The 19209-nt window shown below is 36.5% G+C and overlaps 1 protein-coding gene and 1 pseudogene across 1 annotated transcript in view; one reads left to right on the plus strand and one right to left on the minus strand.

Annotated features, from left to right (window-relative positions):
• Positions 1–19209, minus strand: part of LOC149540695 (mitochondrial thiamine diphosphate carrier 2-like) — a 135322-nt gene that overhangs the window by 46932 nt on the left and 69181 nt on the right. The window lies entirely within an intron of this gene.
• LOC149540696 (uncharacterized) lies at positions 770–1253 on the plus strand (annotated as a pseudogene).

Genomic DNA, 19209 nt, shown 5'->3' on the forward strand with positions numbered 1-19209 from the left:
TATCACTTAAAACACATCCTTGCTTTTCTCTTCATTATCAGATCATATCATCGTTTCAACCATTTTCCTTGTAATCGATCACATCACATCAACACCTCAGTTGCACTTCCCTCAAAACATATCATAGGTATGTTCCAAGTATATGCATCTCTGTAAATCATATTTTATCATATCAATTGCTCACTATTTTGAGTACCGTTGTTATCCTATGGTTGAAAATGCATTTGATAGCTAATCTCTTCGACAACCCAAGATTGATGATATTCATGACTCTCTAGTTTGCATGTAGACTCTTGTTGTCATGATAATCCATGAATAGACATTTGCTAAATGATCTATTGAATATCCTGTGAATGAAACCTTGTTCTTGTGACTCATTGATACATGCTATTTCCTATCCCCTTTCATCTTGTACAGATTATATTTACTATTCATATACAATTCCATTTAAATTAATTTCTCTATCCCTTGATTGAATAATGGGAAGGCCTATAGACATGAGTATTGCGTCTACTCAAAGTTATTGTTTACAGGTGTCAACTTATTTTGCCACTACATCGTGTACAATTGAATACAATATTAGTCTTATGTCCACCAAATAAGGCAAAATTTATCATTTTCTTCTATATATATATATTGGTTAGCTCGAAGATACTGATTTTATTTATAATGGACTCTAATATAAGTTGACGACCTAGAGGTATTTCACAGTTCACCATAGACTGTGCAACAACATTCATTATGATTAATAGTATGATGTGTATATCCATGTGGCTCTGCATGCACATCTTTGCTGGGCCTCAAAAGAAAGCTCGGGATAATCTCTGTCAGTAACCTTGAACTTGAGACCTCTCACAGGGTGAAGACAAAGGTTCCTGGTTTGAAATGTAGCATTGCAGACAGAGTGGGTAGAAAGAGCTTGATCACAAATTTCAGCCAATAAGATATGCAACAGATGCCCAGGTTTGAATCTCAGTGGCCAAGAAATTTGTATTCCAGATCGGGTTTGCCTTCTTCTTCTTTACCCTAGTGAGAACATAACAGATCAGTTCATCACTCTGGTGAACTTTGAGGTTAAGCATTTGGTGGTTTTCGACGACACATGGGATAAGGTGAGGCAGATTTATTATGAAAATTTGTGGTTGTTGCTTCATTTCAAGATGTCGCTGAAATGGCTGAGCATTTATTCTGAGGTTCTTCGTGAGCCTTAGCCTAGGTGTTTGTTCACCATTGACAGCATCGTTTATCATTGATTTTCTGCTAACTATATAATCCACAATATAATATCGATGATATTAATATTTCATATCAGCATCATCAAGGTGCATGACAATCTCCAGCAACACTTCCAAATAGAATATATCCATCTCAACTGTAGATTCCAACTGTCTTTGATATTTCTGGTGGTGTAATCCTTTTTTAGACCAAACCCCACTAGGTCTTCTAGGAAATTGTATTGTTCCACTTTATTGTTCAATCATTTGAGGTGAGTTAAGTGGAATTTTAAAGTAAAAAGAAAGAGAATGGTTTTATCTCCCAATCCAATCAAGAACATGACAAATGCAAAATCTTAAGACAAGGCAAATGATCCCATTGGAAAACTCTTCTTTATTAATGGTGTTCCATCCAAGGTCCTCTGTCTAATTATTCCAAGGACGCTATGCCTAAAGTAGGCTTAGAATTTTTGAGCCTCGAGGAGAAAAAATAGAAAATTACTATCTTGGATAAACACTACTACAAGCTGATGCTTTTTATAGTGAAGATGGTGACCGCATGGGTTTCTTACAACCATAGCATAATCATTATGGTTGAGCATACATTAGACACAAACTCACCAATAGCATGGCTTCATGTAAGAATTGGTCTAAATTCCTTACAGCGATTGACTTTCAAGTAATTGAAGGATATAAATTTTCAATCCCCGACATTGAGAGATGCCATTGGGGAGGTCCATGTAATGTCCCCAATTCTGGTTGTGTTGGAAATTGGGACAAATACCTTCTTCCAACTTCTTACTTTGTCAAATAATTGGAATGAAAAACCTAGGCAGGTTATTTTACCAAATATCAGATGCTATCTCTACTATGGATCTCTAATATATCAAGTAATTGTAATCATGCAAGGAGATGGAATGTTATAGTTTATCGAAATGACATATCTCGATGTCCTTGATTTGCCCTAGGAGGATGCAAATAGATTCAAGCTTATTCACAAGGATGTTATTGCTATCTTGATACTCTTTATTGCTATAGGCATGTTATTGTTTTCTTGAAACTTATATCTAAGTGATTGTCCTTTCCCTTGTTTGCTGGTATTAGTGATGATCTGATGTCATATTGTCTATAACTACTAATATTTCAGTCCTTTCTTATTTATAAAATGAAACAAGTAAAGTTGTGATACTTGATGAAATTAAGGAATGTTAAATCACATTAACTATTCTGGCAATTTCTAATAAATTTAATGTGCTGTGTTCCTCTCCTTGTTAATCTGATTTGTACCGTTTCTGATTCTCGTTGAATGATTTCTTCCTTAGATATCTCCACCATTTCCTTCCTAATCCCTGTAGATTGGGAGAGATCTTATTTTTATCTCTCTTATAATTTAGTGTTACACCTTTTAGTCATGACCTAAATCTCTTGAAAGAGATCACACCTTATGAACAGAAACCTATCATCACTAACGAGTAAGGATTAGTTAATTAGTTTCAGCAGTTGTCTAACTCCTCTTGTTGTGGCCAAAGTTTCTGAACAGTTTGTTTTGTTCTTCATTCAATAATTTTTTATTTCTTTAATCGTTGATATGGAACAAAGGAACCCAATATATTATAAGCTCCTCTGTTCATATTGTACAAACTATAGTGTTTCGTCTATTGTTTATAATTGACATTCGTACTTTAGTGTTTTCTCTATTGTTTAACTGATATTCGAACTTACATATATTGCCATTACACAATGCACTCTAAGTTACAGAATTCTGAGGGTGCTGAGAGTTATAAGTGACTTCTATGAAATGTCACAGTGCCTTGTGCTCTTCTGTCCTCCATCTGTGGGATGATGCTCCGAATAAAACTTTCACGACAATCACAAATCTTCAGAAACATTGAGTGATTCCTTTATGCAACTACGGAACAACTCTGTGTGTTTGATGTCATTTTTTTGTTGAAGGAATATGCATGCGGCCCAATTATAGAACAGTTATGCATTCATAGATTTTACTGGAATTGTCATGTCATAATAATTGTTCAAATGTTTGGGTTATGTCACTACCTTCCCAATCTTATATTATTCTTCTTTGTATATATTAATTTACTTATTTAATGTTGTTGATTTTATTAAATATTATTATTTAAGTTATTGTAATTACATATTATTATTAATTATTCTACTAAATTATTAATAAATATGTAGATACTATATTTAATAATAGATTATATTCTTCCATTATTATATTAATAACAAGATAGTTAATTTAATAAGTATGTTATTATCTATTAATTTGCTCTTAATATTACTTATTATATTCTATTCTAGAAATGAGAACAATATGCAGTACAAGGCAGGAGAATCCCCAAAGGAGATGTCCTAGCCCCTAGCGGATAACCACACAATGGAGTATAAACAATAACACAGAGATTATATACCAAATAATGCCAATTCTCATAATAGAATCATAAGATTTACATCTAACATGCCCGACTGTAAGGCCTTCCAAGTCACGGCCAAATACATAAGCAATTACAATGATGGTTCTGCAAAACCTCGCAAGATCCAACAACTAGCTATCCCAAATCCACAATCTGGTAGAAAACCCCAAGAAGAATCTAAACTTGTGCTTGCAAGCCACCAAGCAACCCTCTTGTTTTCCAAGCCCACACTTAGCTACTAGCTCTGCCAAACTTCACTCCTCTCAGCTACTCCATGCTAAACTCTATGCTGAATGAATGATTCAAGACACCATAAGACCCTCTACTTATACTAAACTAAGCCACAAGTCGACCTAGCAAGTTACATTAAATAAACCCTCAACCACAAGTTGGCTTGGCAACAAACGTTAATTACATGAAATAACTAAATACTTAGGACAAGCCCCAAGTTTACAATACATAACTAACTCATAAGACAACATAAAAAGATGCACCCTTAGGCATAGATCCACGTGCCATCCAACAATCCAAATCCAAGAGTGCATAAGCCAAATCCCACAGATAGAATCTCGTGGAAACAATCTCCAAGGTTAGCCAGTAAATCAGGAACATGTTACCAGCAGCCACTAAAAAAGCTCTAACTTCAAAACGATAACTCCAATCATTAGGTGCACTTAGGACAAGGTTGTTCAATATGTCTCAAACATAACCCTAACCAAGCAAACCATAGGTCCACTAAATACGAGCTCGATGCTCCTGCATACAGGATTCCTGACTACCCCAGGATGCTCCTGCATACAGGATTGTTGACTACCCCAAGATGCTCTTGCATCAAACACCCCAATGTGAAGAGAAGATGTTCTCAATAGCTGGAAGAACATCTTTCAGGGTTCAACACATAAACCCCAAACTAGTTCTTCACATGCAAGTACTCCAAGTAATCAACTTGTACACTCTTGCTTTTGTTCCACTTCTGCAATAAATAATTGTTTACACTGCTTGTTCACATCCTTCCTTGGTGTACTACAGGTTTGTCTCCCATGCTGATCTCTAACCCTATGGGAATCCTTCAACTCAACTCGACTACCAAAACTCAGGTTCCTCCTACCAAATTCTACATCTTGCACAAGAATCAGGGAATGCTTCTTCCTGCCCTTCTCAACAATAAACACGTTCTTGAAACAATCATGCACTGCCCTGCAATCATACTGTCAAGGTCTACTAAGAAATATGTGACAACTACTCATATCCACAATATCACACAACACTTTATCCACATACTAACCAATCTGAAAATTAACAAGACATTGCTCCCTCACTTCCAGAGCATGTTCATCTTGCAACCAATTGATCCTATAAGGACAAGGATGGCTCACCCTCTTCAAACCAAGTTTCTGGACCATCTCCTCAGCAACTAGGTTATCAGTACTACCACCATCCACAATCACATTCCAGCATTTACCTCCAAACTTACAATGAGTCCTGAACTAATTCTTCCTTTGACAAGGTTCCAACATCTTCTTACAAAGCAATACTCTTCGAATCAACAAATTATCCCTCTCTAGCTCAGGCTCGTTCACTAAATTCTCATTCACCATAGCAACTCTTTTATCACCAACCTTTCTATCAACATTAGGACATTCAAAAGCTCTATGTCATTCCTCACCACATCTGAAACAAGTACCCTTAAATGTACCTTTGCTTGTTCTCTTCCTCTCTATTCAACAAGTTTTGGTTCATCTTCAGCAATCTATTTATCCTTCTCAAAGTGTTCCTTCTTTTCCTTACCTCTGGAATTACTTTGATGTCTTCTCTTCAACTTTTCTTCTACCCTCAAAGCATACTAATAAGCAACATCAACTGAATCAATCTTCAACTTACCAATCTCATCTTGGATATTGAATCTCAAACCATTAATATATCTAGCCACCTTTTCTTTAGACAATTCTCCATGCCCAAACCAAATAGTCAACTTATATAACTCCTCGGTGTAATCCTTCACAATCAAATCCTACTGTTTCAGATTCTGCAATCCTTTAAATAACTCAAGTTCATCATCAACAGGAATGAACTCAGCCTTCAATTCAGTAACCATCAATCTCCACCTAGTGATCTTCATTTCACCTTCCTCTTCTCTATATCTTTGCAATTCTTTCCACCATAAAGCAACATGTCATTTCAGCTTAGTCTGTGCCAACCTCACTCTAAGTTGATCTTCATTATCCTCTAACTCAAAGTAGTCTTCTAGCTCGCCAATCCAATCATTCAAGTCTTCAAGATTCAAAGTACCTGAGAAATTAGAAACATCCATCTTACGCTTCAATTCAAACCGAGCTTCAGATCTATCCAACACGCCAATTTTGTCTTACATGGGTCTCTCCATGTGATCAGCTCTACCTTTACCACTATATCTAGCAACCTCAAAGTCTTCATCAGCTTCCTCGTAACCATCTTTGGTACCCACATTCCTAGTTACACCAACTATAGCCCTCATGATATCAACGGCCATATCATTCTTCATTAGCTCCATCTCGGATTTGAAATCCGCTTTAATTTTCTCTGAAATCTTAGTCTCCACAGCATCACATAGATCTACAATCGCTGTAGGGTCCAATCTTCTTGAAGGGATCTTCCAAGATCTTCGCAAACCCAAAGCAACAAATCCACAAGATCGACCTGCTCTGACACCACTTGATGTAATACAAGGCAAGAAAATCCCCAAAGGAGATGTCCTAGGCCCTAGAAGATAACTACACACCGGAGTATAAACAATAACATAGAGATTCAGATCCCAAATAATGCCAATTCACATAATAGAATCATAAGATTTACATCCAACATGCCCAATTGTAAGGCCTTCCAGGTTACAGCCAAATACATAAGCAATTAAAATGATAGTTCTACAAGACCTCGCAATATCCAACCACTAGCTAGCCCAAATCCACAATCTGGTAGAAAACCCCACGAAGAATATAAACTTGTGCTCACACGCCACCAAGCAACCCACTTGTTTTACATGCCCACACTTAGCTACTAGCTCTGCCAAACTTTGCTCCTCTCAGCAACTCCATCGTAAACTCTGGCGTCCTGCATTTTGTCACCACAAAATGTACATAACAATACGAAACTTTTTCAACTTAGTTTTGTTTTTTTTCTCTAAGCTAGTTCATTATTTAATTGACCGACATTAATCAATCAATTGACCCCAATTAATATAATGATTTATTTTACTGAAGGCTTTCATCAAATCATTTTAGTTTTTTTGTTTGTTGAGCCTGCGCTTGATTTTTGAAGCCTTCATCATCCTTTTTCCCATTTTTGAGCGTGTGTTTGTTTGCTTTTTGTCTTTTGGTTTAGCTCAAATTGTTGCTATCGGTTTTCCCTTCAATTCAGTATATCTTGGGGCTTAATCAAACTTAGAAGTCAAAAGATATGACCAAATAAGTGCCCAAAAGGTGGACTCCCCAAATGCAATTGTGTGATTTGAAATATCATGTTATATTTTTAGTTTAGCATTCACTTTTTGAAAAATATAACATAAATTCACTTTATGTTATGTCTTTAAGTTACTTTATCAATTGACTATAGAGCACTTTATGTTATATTTTCATGTTGAGTTGCTTTTAAAATTTTTCACTTAAGTAGCTTTATTAACTATATAGTTTGATTTATTTTTAGTTACTTTATGTTTTATTTAAAACATCTAAGTTAAATATTACTTTTTAAAATGATATTTGCACATAATATATTAATTATATAGTGTAAATGTTATTTTTGACCCAATTAAGTGATATTTCCTCGAAAATCAATTAGGCATGTGCTTAATTGATCACTTAAGTTATGCATATACATGTTCTCCAACCCATGTAAATGCCTCTACAGATTGCAATTTTGCACTAGAGAGTCATTTTGAAATACTTAAACATCTAATTCCGTGTAATTTAAAACATGAAATGGGTCTCCTAGAAAGCGATTTGCATCTAAAGCCTCAAAAACATGAAAATGCATTGTTTATAAAATGTGCAATGACCCTTGGAGAGTGTGATTTTGCACTATAGCTTGGTTTTGAAAAGTTTTAAAACATGTAATGCCCCTTCTAAAATGTGATTTGTATCTAGACTCTAAATGCACTCCAAGAGTGTGATTTGCATAAGAGACCAATTCCTATTGCTCTAAATAGAGTATGATTTGCCTCTTGCCTCCATTTGCATGCATTTTAAAACATGCAAACTCCCTATAGAGTGTGATTTGCCTTTGAAACACATGCAAATGCATCTTACAACCACAAGTTTGCAAAACAAGGCCAAAAACATCCATGTTCATACATATCAAGAACACGTTTTTGCTAGAAAACTTCAGATCTAGTTATTCCATGCCTTGGAATCTCTCCAACTAGGGTTGTTTTTGCCTCATGTATTCCCATGCATTAGGCATTGAAATCCATGCAAAAAAGATGCATTTTGTGACATTTTGAGGTCACATTTTGGTTAAAAACGGCCAAAGTTGGGGCATTTTGATCACTTTTTTGTCTAAGTTGAAATCATTTTGAAGTTTCTAGCATTGTATTTACTTTTAATCAACACATTTTTGCCATTCATTGTCAAAAACGATTCATGTAGTGGCAGCTAGAGACCATGTTTTTGGTATAAAAACATCCCTCTACTTGGCATTTTGCAAAAATGACTTGCATCTTGGAGATTGAAGAGCACGTTTTTGGCGTATCTATGCAAAAACGCCTATTGATTATTCATTAATGTCCATCACTTGCAAAGTTGAAGAAGTCAATGTAGTTGTTTGTGGATTCGAATTTGGAGGAGAATCTTCCTTCAAACCTATCAATCTTCCACATTTGGCTCTTTGATCACCAATTAAGTTGAAATTTTCAATTCCTTGCTATTTAATTGCATCTTTTCATTCATCCTTGTACATTTGTCCCAAGACGTGACATGTAAAGTGCAATTTTTCTTTAAATAAGATGAGAGCTTCCATTTTTGAGTGTTTAGAATTTCCCCAAATTCTAAATTCAAATTTGCATAAGAAAGCAACTTTGTTCTTGTCATGTTTGAATCAAAGACCAAAGGTATGTTTTTGTTTTGTGTTTAGTTTCATTAGTTGTTTGCTTGTTGTTTTGTTTTCTTCCTTTCGAAGAAGTTGCAAGTTCTTTCCCAAGAACGTGAGCTCATTTCTATTCATTCCATTTTCCACCTTTTCATGCAAGTGCATCTTTTCACTTCACATCCATCATCACATGCCAAAGCAGATTGCATCTCACTCTGTGTATGTGTTTCCATGCATTTCTATCCTCCAAACTTTATTGCATGTTTTACATCAAGTTATGATTACATGTAAATCATTATACATGTAATTGCAACTGTAGAATCCAATTTTGGTAGAAGCTCACTCTTTAAATAACAAAGTCATCATTTGTATATTACTTCATTCATCTAGCTTACACCCTTGAAGCATTCACATAAAGGTCGTCCTTACCCATGTGCATTCCATCTTCCTAAGTTCCAGATTCGTTCACTATATATATTTTCCATCTCATTCAAGTCATTGTGTAGTGCCTCTCGTGGTTGCAGTCTGTTCCTTGATTATTTTGATTCGTGAGATACTTGATACTCTTATTAAATGTACTTTGAGATGGTCTGAAGGTTGGATGTTACACTTTGATTTTAGTACCATAAATGCTATGCTACTATGTTGTTCAGTTTATCATATTTGCATGTTGAAGAAATTTTGAGATGACTGTATATTCTATGATGATATCCGATTACCTAGTATTCTGGACATATCTCTGATTTTGTTATGTGGTGGATTTTATACTATGGATATTTACTTCATTCTTGTGTCATTATGCTTATGCGAACGTGAGTGTTGTAAATGGTTATTAAAGTATAATTGAATAAATAGTTAAATTAGTTATTCAATGCATTTATTGTTTCGGCTATGTTATTATATACAATTGCACTTGATCATGTGTTTTAGTGTGCAAGATTTATATCCTTGGTAGTGGCACATGGAGTTAGTGATTCAACTATTCATATTTTACAAATGTCGTCCCTGTATGGTCGACATATCCTATTTTTTATTGTTTAAATTAAACCTTTCGGTGATTATTAAATCCAAACTCATTTGCATTATGCGGTTAGACCAATGAGCATGTTTGTGCATTTAGAGGTTCGCATTGTCACGAAAGTTGTTAAAAGAAATTTCTGTGATTTTGGGTTTTCGGGCTTTAATTTTTATTGAATCTAATTTCTGGCAGCTTTGCAATAAATGAATTCCTATTTCTAGGAATAGCCTATTTTCGTTTGGGTCGATTCAAAGTTTAGCTAGTCTAACTGGCTATTTGCCCTAATTGATTATTCATTCAAAAAGTGAATAAGTATGAAAATAGTAATCTAATTCCTCACTTCTCACTTTTGCAAAACACAAATTTGAGAGCTTTATTGAGAATCCTTTTCTAGAGGATCACGTTTCTATTCATTGTGAGAGTTGTGGGTGTGGGATCTTCGTGAGGTCAGTCTCGTTGGATCCGGCTCTGGCAGACCTTGCTTTGCCGAGATTTTCGACAGTTTTAGCAGACGATTTATTTTACTGTGTTGTTTCATGTTTCAGCCCCTTTTGCTGTCAAGTAGGGCTCTCCTATTTTCTTGTTTCCACTCAGATTTTGTATCTGTTTTCGGCAGTTGTTTGTCTAGAGGCTGAGAACTAGTGTTCCCCTCCGTTTCTGTTTGTCGATTTTGCCCAATTGGTCGGGATGAACATTTTCCCTGTTTTTGGGATAAGGGTTTGGGGTTTCACACCGTTATGCTGGCCATTTTTGTACACGGTGTCTAAACCCAAATTTTATTAGATTTTCGAGGCTTTTGTGCCCAAAGACCAAATGGGTTTTAATTTTGAAGTTTTCTAGTGTTTGGGGTTTTTACCTCGTTTTGTGTGCTGCCCTGAATTCTCGAGTTTTCTTGGCATGATGTTGGTCGTGGACCTAAATCATCCGTTCGGATGTCAATCAAACCATTGTTGCACTTTTATGTTGCATTGGGATGCATGTCACATCCATTCTCCCGAGTTGTTTCGATTGAGTGTTATTTTGCTTGTGTTCTCATCTAGTCCTTGTATTATGATCTTTGTGATGGTGGTGTGCCACGCATGAGTACATGCACGTACATTTTTCGGGTGACTTGCGAGGCTCGATGTTTCGTGGTACTTCCAAAAGTTATGATCATTGGAGTTGGGTTGGGAATATGCATGCCTACGGGCACTCATTGTTGGATGAGCGTGGGTAGGGTAGGGTAGCATATGGAGGGTGTTTCTATCTCCCAACCTAGCGATCATGGCGCCATAGGTTGGCAGAGGGAGCTTTAATCAAGTGATAACTAAATAAAATATTGGGTGGTAATAAAACTAAGATAATAAAAAGGTTCAGGATGTGCTCCTTCCGTTGGGAAGTCCGAGCTACCAATACTAGCTTGGGCTTGTCGATGCCAAGCGACTCTCCATGAGGTCAACCCCTACATAGTAGCCCATTGAGTGTTTGACTAGGACCTGTAGTTTATGCATTGTCTTTATCTTAGTTTCAGTCATCATACTATTTGGCGTGAGTGTTAGCCATGGGTGTTTAGTTTATGTGTGTTTGTGGTTGGATCATTATCTCCATTAGCATGACAGGAATGGACCTACAGGTTCACATGGTTGGAAGGCGTAGCTACCTTCACCACTGCTGGGGACTAGTGTACAGAGACAGTCTTTTATCCCAATGCGACCGTTGTTGGATGTTTTCACTTGGTACTTCGGGTTCCAGAGTATGCTTCCTTGTGATTTACGCTTTCATTGGAATGCTTGAATATCATGTTTAGAATGATGTTAGTTTATTGACACATTCCCTTAATTGATGTTTAGCATATGATAGATGATGTTATCTGCTTAGTTGGAGTCTCTATTGCTTTTGGTTTAGCATGTTAGATTTCTAGTTCTTATGATGTTATTATGCTTTAGTAGTGATGTCCTTATAAGACAGCTCCCACTATCTAGTTGGCAGTTTGGGATGTTATGCACGGGGATGGCTAGGAGCTTTGAGCTCTCATGATGCTATTATGATTGGGAGGAACTGCGCACTTAGTTCGTTGTTTCAGTTCACTACAATGTTGCTTTTAGTTATTTCCCTTCATTGCTTGTTTACATGTTTAGATCCTGGTTTTCCGTCTTTTGGTTATTTGTTCAACTGTCCTCACCTTGAAATATGGATTCGATACTCCTTGGTGTGGAGAAACTTTATTTCTTAGCTTTTTGCCTTTTTATCTTTTGGCGTGTTGTTTTGGATTCTTGTGCATAATTGTATAGTCTCGTGCGAGAATGCAAAAACTCACATGGTGTGTTGGGTTTTCTCGCATGGCTTTTGGCACTTTCTTGCGCAAAACCCCACACCAGTTTTGGGTATTTTGGCTACTGGGCCAAGTACATCCTCACGTCGTTTGGTGCACTTCCTTGTGCAAAAGGTATGTTCTCACGTGGCTTGTTGCACATCCTCACGCGAGATTTATGTCTGTTGTTGGTCCTCGCACGAAAAACAAGGGGCATCTCCACTAGTTTTCGAGGATCAATTTTTGGTGTTTTAAGTACCCTTTGTGTTTACTTAATTTTCCATGCTTTAACAGATCTTAGATTCTTCGTTTTGTTATCATCTTGGGTTTCCATTTTTTGTTTGTGTGTCAGTTCAGGTAGTGGCGTTCGGAGATCCGTTGTTCTTCGGGATTGTGGTTAGGTCTTCCATTGCGATCTTCGTAATCACTGTAGGACATTGCTGTGTACACTCGTACTTGTAAAAAAAATTTATCTTGGCTTATACTTATCCTTGTATCCAAGGATCTCTAGACGGGGCATTACACATTGCATAAGTTCCATGAGTATTTAATGAATACTCCAAACCCATCAATTTTCAAAGGTTCATCTTTGTCAATATCCTCATGGAGTTGATATGTTCCGATGATGTATTCACCCTTTGGAATTTTTATGTTGCAGCACAAGATATGCCCTCATCTACGAGGTCCAAAGGAAATATGAAGTACCAATTTGACACAGAGTCAGCCCATGTGACTGCATCTTAGGTTTCATCACCTCTGAATCAAGTTTCTAACACAGAGATTGGGTACATTGATATGGCTGATTTCTTACGAAGGGTCGAAGCTCCTTTAAACCAAGAAATGAAATGCATCAAGAAAAGTAATATTCATATGGTGTCTACTTTCCCTATGGCAGCCTCGGAAACAAAGTTCATCTTAGGATGTACACGATATTTCAGTCCAAAGACCAAGACAATCAAGGATGCAGATGGTAAGGTCATCATTAGCCTTGACCCAGAAGTTAATAAATAGATCTTTAAAGTTCCTCAAAATGCAGTGTGTGGATCTGTTTGGAGTTATGGAATGAGAAGAAGGCAGATTATTATTAGTATATAAATGCATATTATTTCAAAATTAGAAGAAATAAATTTTCAAGATGGCCCAAAACCATTCACGGATCTAACTTCAAGCCAGAATGTAAGGACTTAATTATGCTCCTTAGCAATGAATGTCGTCTCAAAGATTCCAGTGACTTTGAGCCATGGATGTACAATTCATTTTCCAGATCTTTGATAATGAAGAACCTATCTTCTGGGGAGAGCTTATCATTTCCACACTTTGTGAACAACTGCTTAATGCGGGAACCTCAACACAGTTTTACATGAACTCCTACCTGGTCTACATAGCTGCATCCATGGGATCTTTCCCAGGGCTTTCAACCAAAGGAGATTGGCGTCAAGTTCCTATTTGGGAATATTATGATCAAATCACCTTAGCGCATAGCAAATACCACTATAGGAGAGTTCAAGATACATTTTTTGGACACTTCAAGTGTTGGTTTAATAAACAACGAGTAATCAAGAGAGTATCAGGTGAAGCTTGGAATAGGGTAAATTAATTTGGTGCTATCTTTTTGCAGTTTCTAACTTTCACTTATTTGAGAGTTAAATATTTCAAAGGAGAACCATATACTCTGTCGAGATATGCCACTAATAAAATCATACTGATGGAGTTGGCTAGACATGGAAGTGCAGTTGTATTAGAATAGTCAACATAGGCCAGGATTTGGTATTGCTGCAGCTAAGCCATTGGTGATTGGTCAGTATATGATCAATTCAATCTACAAGGCGAAATATATGGAGGTAGCACTTCAACTTATCACATTGAAGAAGTTCAAAGCTAGGTATGATTTTGATTATCAAGGAATGCACTAAATGATCAAAAGAGCATTCACCCATGTTCATCGTGTAGAAGACATATGGATTGATTTGAGCATGGAGGTGGACATCATGAGGATAGACTACTACAGGCTCACATTGCAACAAATCATTGATCTTAACATGCTCAAAATCCCATCCAATCTCCAGATTGAAGATGATGGCAATATCCTTGATCCACAATACCATCGAGCTGATTTTGACAAGCAGAGCCCTTTTCCCATACATTCGCAGCAAAAAGAAGGCATATCTATCTTTGATAGATTTCAGTCTATCTTGGCAAACACCAACAAATGGTTAAAGATCAGAGGCCAACAAAATGTGAATCCTAAGCTCGAGGTAGATTGTGATAGATTTGGACTACCTAGAAGGAAATCCCAACTGGAAATTTCAAGCAAATGCATCTTCCTCTGTTTCAGCCAGATCCCTCAAGTTTAAGTTGAAAGGCAGAAAGGGGTCTAAAACACCTCCAGAATCCTCACAAGCATCCGTGCAAGCTTAAGAACCTAAGGAGGAATCTGGAGAAGACCCTGATGAAGAGGATGAAGAGGAAGGAGAGGTTATGATCATTTCCCCTACACGACCGATAAACCATCGAGGTCCATCCATTTAGGAAACACCTTTTCTGGGTGTCATAGATGATGATGTGGATTCATTCTCCATTATTTTCATACCTACCATCCCTGTCTCGGAAGTAAACACATTAGCATTTCCTATCTCTTTAGCAGCTCTTATTCTCACAACTGAGCAATGTGAGAATTTGGGAAATGTATTTGAAGATTTCCCAACACTCATGGAAGGTCAATTTTCCAACTCGATACGTCAATGACATTTTGAAGCATTCAAGACAAAATCTTCTCATCAGGCACCTCTCGGTACAGTTGTGCAAATTGCAAACTAAAGCATTCTCAGTTGCAACAGAAATACAATCAGGATCAATGTCAATGATTGCCACTGTACCTAATTCAGCAAATGAAGGTTTTAGTTTGCCTGCATGGTTTGGCAAGATCACTATGAAGAGAAGGAAGGTTGTGTTGCACCCAAATAATCTTCCTATCAAGAAAACTAAGTCTAAATCTTTGAACAACAAGATTGCTTCAAGAATTATAGTGGATTCTGAAAAGACTAAGTTTGTAGAGGTTGTTGAACCATTGGTGGACAAACCAGATGAAAAAATTAATCGTTTAGATTTCAAGTTCACCAAAATTGAACTTGGTAAGCAATCATGGTTAGATTGTCTACAGGATGCTCAAGATGCATTTGCTAATGTATCAAAGAGTAATCATGAGTTATGGGAGAAGAAGAATCAGCTCAAGCAGAAGGTTGCTTGCCTAAATGAGGTCATTCAAAAATAGTCTTCACAATATGTAGTCACTACATCTCAGACACCTCGGGAGAAACGGATAATGGAAGTAGCAAAGACTTGATTTGGAGAAGTTGTCTCTAAAGGAAATCAGGTAAAGATGCAGTTAAAATTCTTGAACGTATCAAAGGTATTGAACAAATGTTGCATGACCTAATTGCATCTTTGAATCAAGAAGCTAACACCTTCAAGGAAATTCTATGTAATTGGGATGAAATTGCCAATTCTAATTTGGATGGCATGGTTGCATGTGATGTTGTCCCATCTTATGAAATGTTCTACAAATGTCATGAACTCATGGGTTACAAGGAAGAGACGTTGAGGAAACTCATAACAAAGTTGCGGGCAACCTTAGAAGACTATCAGTCAATTGAAACTAAGACCATGTGCAACCTAGAACAAAGGGGATGTCACGTTCTTAATGAGCATGACAACTTGGTCACAATAGAGGAGATGACTTTAGAATATACAACCAGAGTTAATGTTGATCTAGATTCTAAAAAATTTGGTTCCTACACAATGAATAGGTTCACTTTGTAGAAATCATTAGAAGCACCTACAGGATTCTCTCGTGGAAAATCGCAAAGTTCTAAAATCAGCATATGCTGATATAGTCGGAATAGAAGCTATATCAAAGACAATGGAAATCTCAAATCTTTCTAAAACGTGTGATGTTATCATCAAGGCACTTAAGAACAACCCTTAGGGTTGTTTCAACCTTTTCCTTTTACTACTTTCTTTCCTTTTTCATGTTTGTAGATTGGAGAGGATGTATTGCACGGAATTGTGTAATTACATGTAATTCCATTTACATGTCCTTATGACATGTAATCCAATAATTTCTCTCGTCTAGTTAGAAAAGGTCAAAGTTGGTTGAGTTGCTCCCACTTTTTCCTCCTTTTTCTCAACTCCTTTGCCTATATAAAGGAGTGCCCCCTCATTGTAAAAATCATTTTTTTATTGTATTCAAGAAAGCTCTGAAGAAATTGTCCAAGCATAACTTTGATTGTGTAGTACCATTTTGGACAAAAAGTGAATACAAAGAAACAATTGGAGCCGAACTTTGATTGAAAGCAATTGTGATTAGTGCAAATTGGAAGCTTTGATTGTGATTTGTGTTTGTCTTCTTTGATTCATGGTATTGTTTTTTGATCTAAATAATTGAGCATAAAAGAGTTAAGAAACAGTTGAATTCGAAGCTTTGATTGGAAGCGATTGTAGTAATACATAGACTAGAAGCTTTAACTGTAGCTTGTATTACTTTCTTAATTCACAAGAATAGTTAGAATTCTTTACTTCTGGAAGTCTTTGTGGGGCGCACTACGTGCCCGAGCACTTCTGCAATGGATCTACAAAGGGATAAACTCAACCTATCGCCCATAGATGCACAGTGATGCAATCTAAGGTTATTCTTATAGCATAGATTAAGATTGGAATTAGAGCCAAACTAGTACACCTCCACCTAACCTTTGAGTTAGTGTTGGTTTATTAGTATGACCATTTTCAACTTTAGATATAAGTGTAGTTAGAGATTGCATCTTGCCCATTACTCACTCTGCAGGTAAGTGGATTCTTTCTTGAAAGCTACAAGGAAAGAATATTGGTAATACCCTTTCAAAATCTCTCAACTTCTTCCTTACCTTGAGTTGATCCAAGGAATGATGAAAAGGGGGAGCCTTCCCTTTAAAGTAGGAGAGACTCTATCTCACACGCTACGGCAGATCTACCTATTTTGTGACTGAGTTTTATCCAAATTGTCGGTTACAAAATATCCACCCAACAAACTCCATGCTAAATGAATGACTCATGACACCACAAGACCCTGTATTTATACTAAACCAAGCCACAAGTTGACCTAGCAAGTTATATTAAATAAACCCTCAAGGCACAAGTCGGCTTGGCAACAAACATTAACTACATGAAATAACTAAATACTTAGGACAAGCCCCAAGTTTACAATGTATAACCAAATCATATGACAACATAAAAGGATGTGCCCTTAGGCATTGGTCCACAAACCACCTAGCAATCCAAATCCAAGAGTGCATAAGCCAAATCCTACAAATAGAAGCTTGCGGAAACAATCTCCAAGGTCTACCAGTAAGTCGGGAACACGTTACCAACAGCGACCAAAAAAGCTCTAACTTCAACATGATAACTTCAATCATTATGCGCACTTAGGACAAGGTTGTCCAATATGTCTCAAACATAACTCTAACCATGCGAACCATAGATCCACCAAATAAGAGTTTGATGCTCCTACATATAGGATTGCTGACTACCCCATGATGCTCCTACATCAAAACATCACATTCCAAATGCAACACAAGCGAAGCAATAGGAAAATTGGTTGAATTCACCTACAAGCATGTCAATTGGGCCCCACACTATATGAATGACATGAACAATTCACTCAAGGATAGTGGCAAAATTTGGTGGGTCAAGAAGGTTGTGGTGGAAGCAAATGAGATGCAAATATTTATTTAAAACCACGACTATCTCCTTGGCATTGCTTCAATCCTTTGTGTGTAAGGAAATCCTCAAGCCAATTAAGATCCAATTTGCTTCATACTTTATTTCCTTGATGAGGATGCCTGACTTGTAAGGCTTTTGCTACTTATGCTCATGATAGTAGTTGTCCTAAGAGCAAGGTAAAGGATATACATCACATATATTGTATCTCCAATTCTCACTGTCATAAAAAATTGGGATTCTAATAGTAAAATCTTTTAAGGATATTGACAAGTGCACTAATAGAATGCTTGGATAAATGCCATTTGTAAGATAGATCCTAGTCTAGAGTTCTATAGTGAGCATGCTTAACCCATTATTTAATACAGATGTGATAAATTGAACACCCCATTCTTCATAGTGCATATGCAATGAATCCAAAATGGTATGTGAAAATGCTAGATAAGTTCTCCATATTAATGATGAAGAGGTGAAGAGTCTGATGAAGGCCTTCAAGAAACTGTATGTCTAGACTCTAGATGATGCATCAAATATCAGAAAATAGTTATTAAAATTAAAGATCTTGATGGCTAAAAGTAAAAGAGTTCACTAGATGGACAAAGCTACTTTGGCATAAGAAAGACCAAATAGGAGGTGATGGTGATTATATGGGCTTTCAAGGAATGAAATACACTTGCCATTTGCTTCTTCTAGAAGGTTTTTAGTTCCTCAACTAATAAGAAAAATTTGTTGACACTTGACATATAACTTCATCCACACATATAAGAGGAAACAACCTACCTCTACAAGAGCAAATAAGATTGTTTCTGAACACAATTACTTGCATCTCATTGATTACAAGACACCTTAATATAAAGAGATCCCAGAAGCAAATGGCATAGAGATTTTTAGGACCTCATGCAGATTGGCAAAGACCAAGATGTAAAGCCAATTATGATCTTGTTATAGTAGGCAGCTGACTTTGAGTCCAATAATTCTAGTAAGCATCTGGCTTGGAAAAAATCATTCAAAATGTGCATTATTTTGGGGAAAAAACCATTGAAACCCTGCCGTGCAAAATCCTTTTAGATCAGAAAAATCACTTTTTTGAGAAAAAATGTACAAAACCCTCTGAGATTAGAAAAACCAGCAACCGTTGGCAACAAAAGTAGATAACTCAGATCTTAAATAACTTAGTTTATCTGGTGATAAATGGCCATAAAATGAGTTTTGTGTTAAATATTGCCAAAAACTAAAAACCCTCAATTTTATTAAAACCATCATCTGCTCTAATATAATGAAATGATAATTGAAAGAATTGATATTCAATATTAAACAAAGGAAATGAATGCTCCTTATATAAGAGATATTTCCATTACGGAAACAATCAAGAACTAAAGACAATAGAAATTTACTAAACTAACTAAACAACTTAAAGAACAGAAAGTTACTTCCATTACCAATATT

The sequence above is a fragment of the Cupressus sempervirens genome, chromosome 9 (genome assembly GCF_028749045.1).
Source record: "Cupressus sempervirens isolate cs-2001-9-10 chromosome 9, ASM2874904v1, whole genome shotgun sequence".
Taxonomy (NCBI): Eukaryota; Viridiplantae; Streptophyta; class Pinopsida; order Cupressales; family Cupressaceae; genus Cupressus; species Cupressus sempervirens.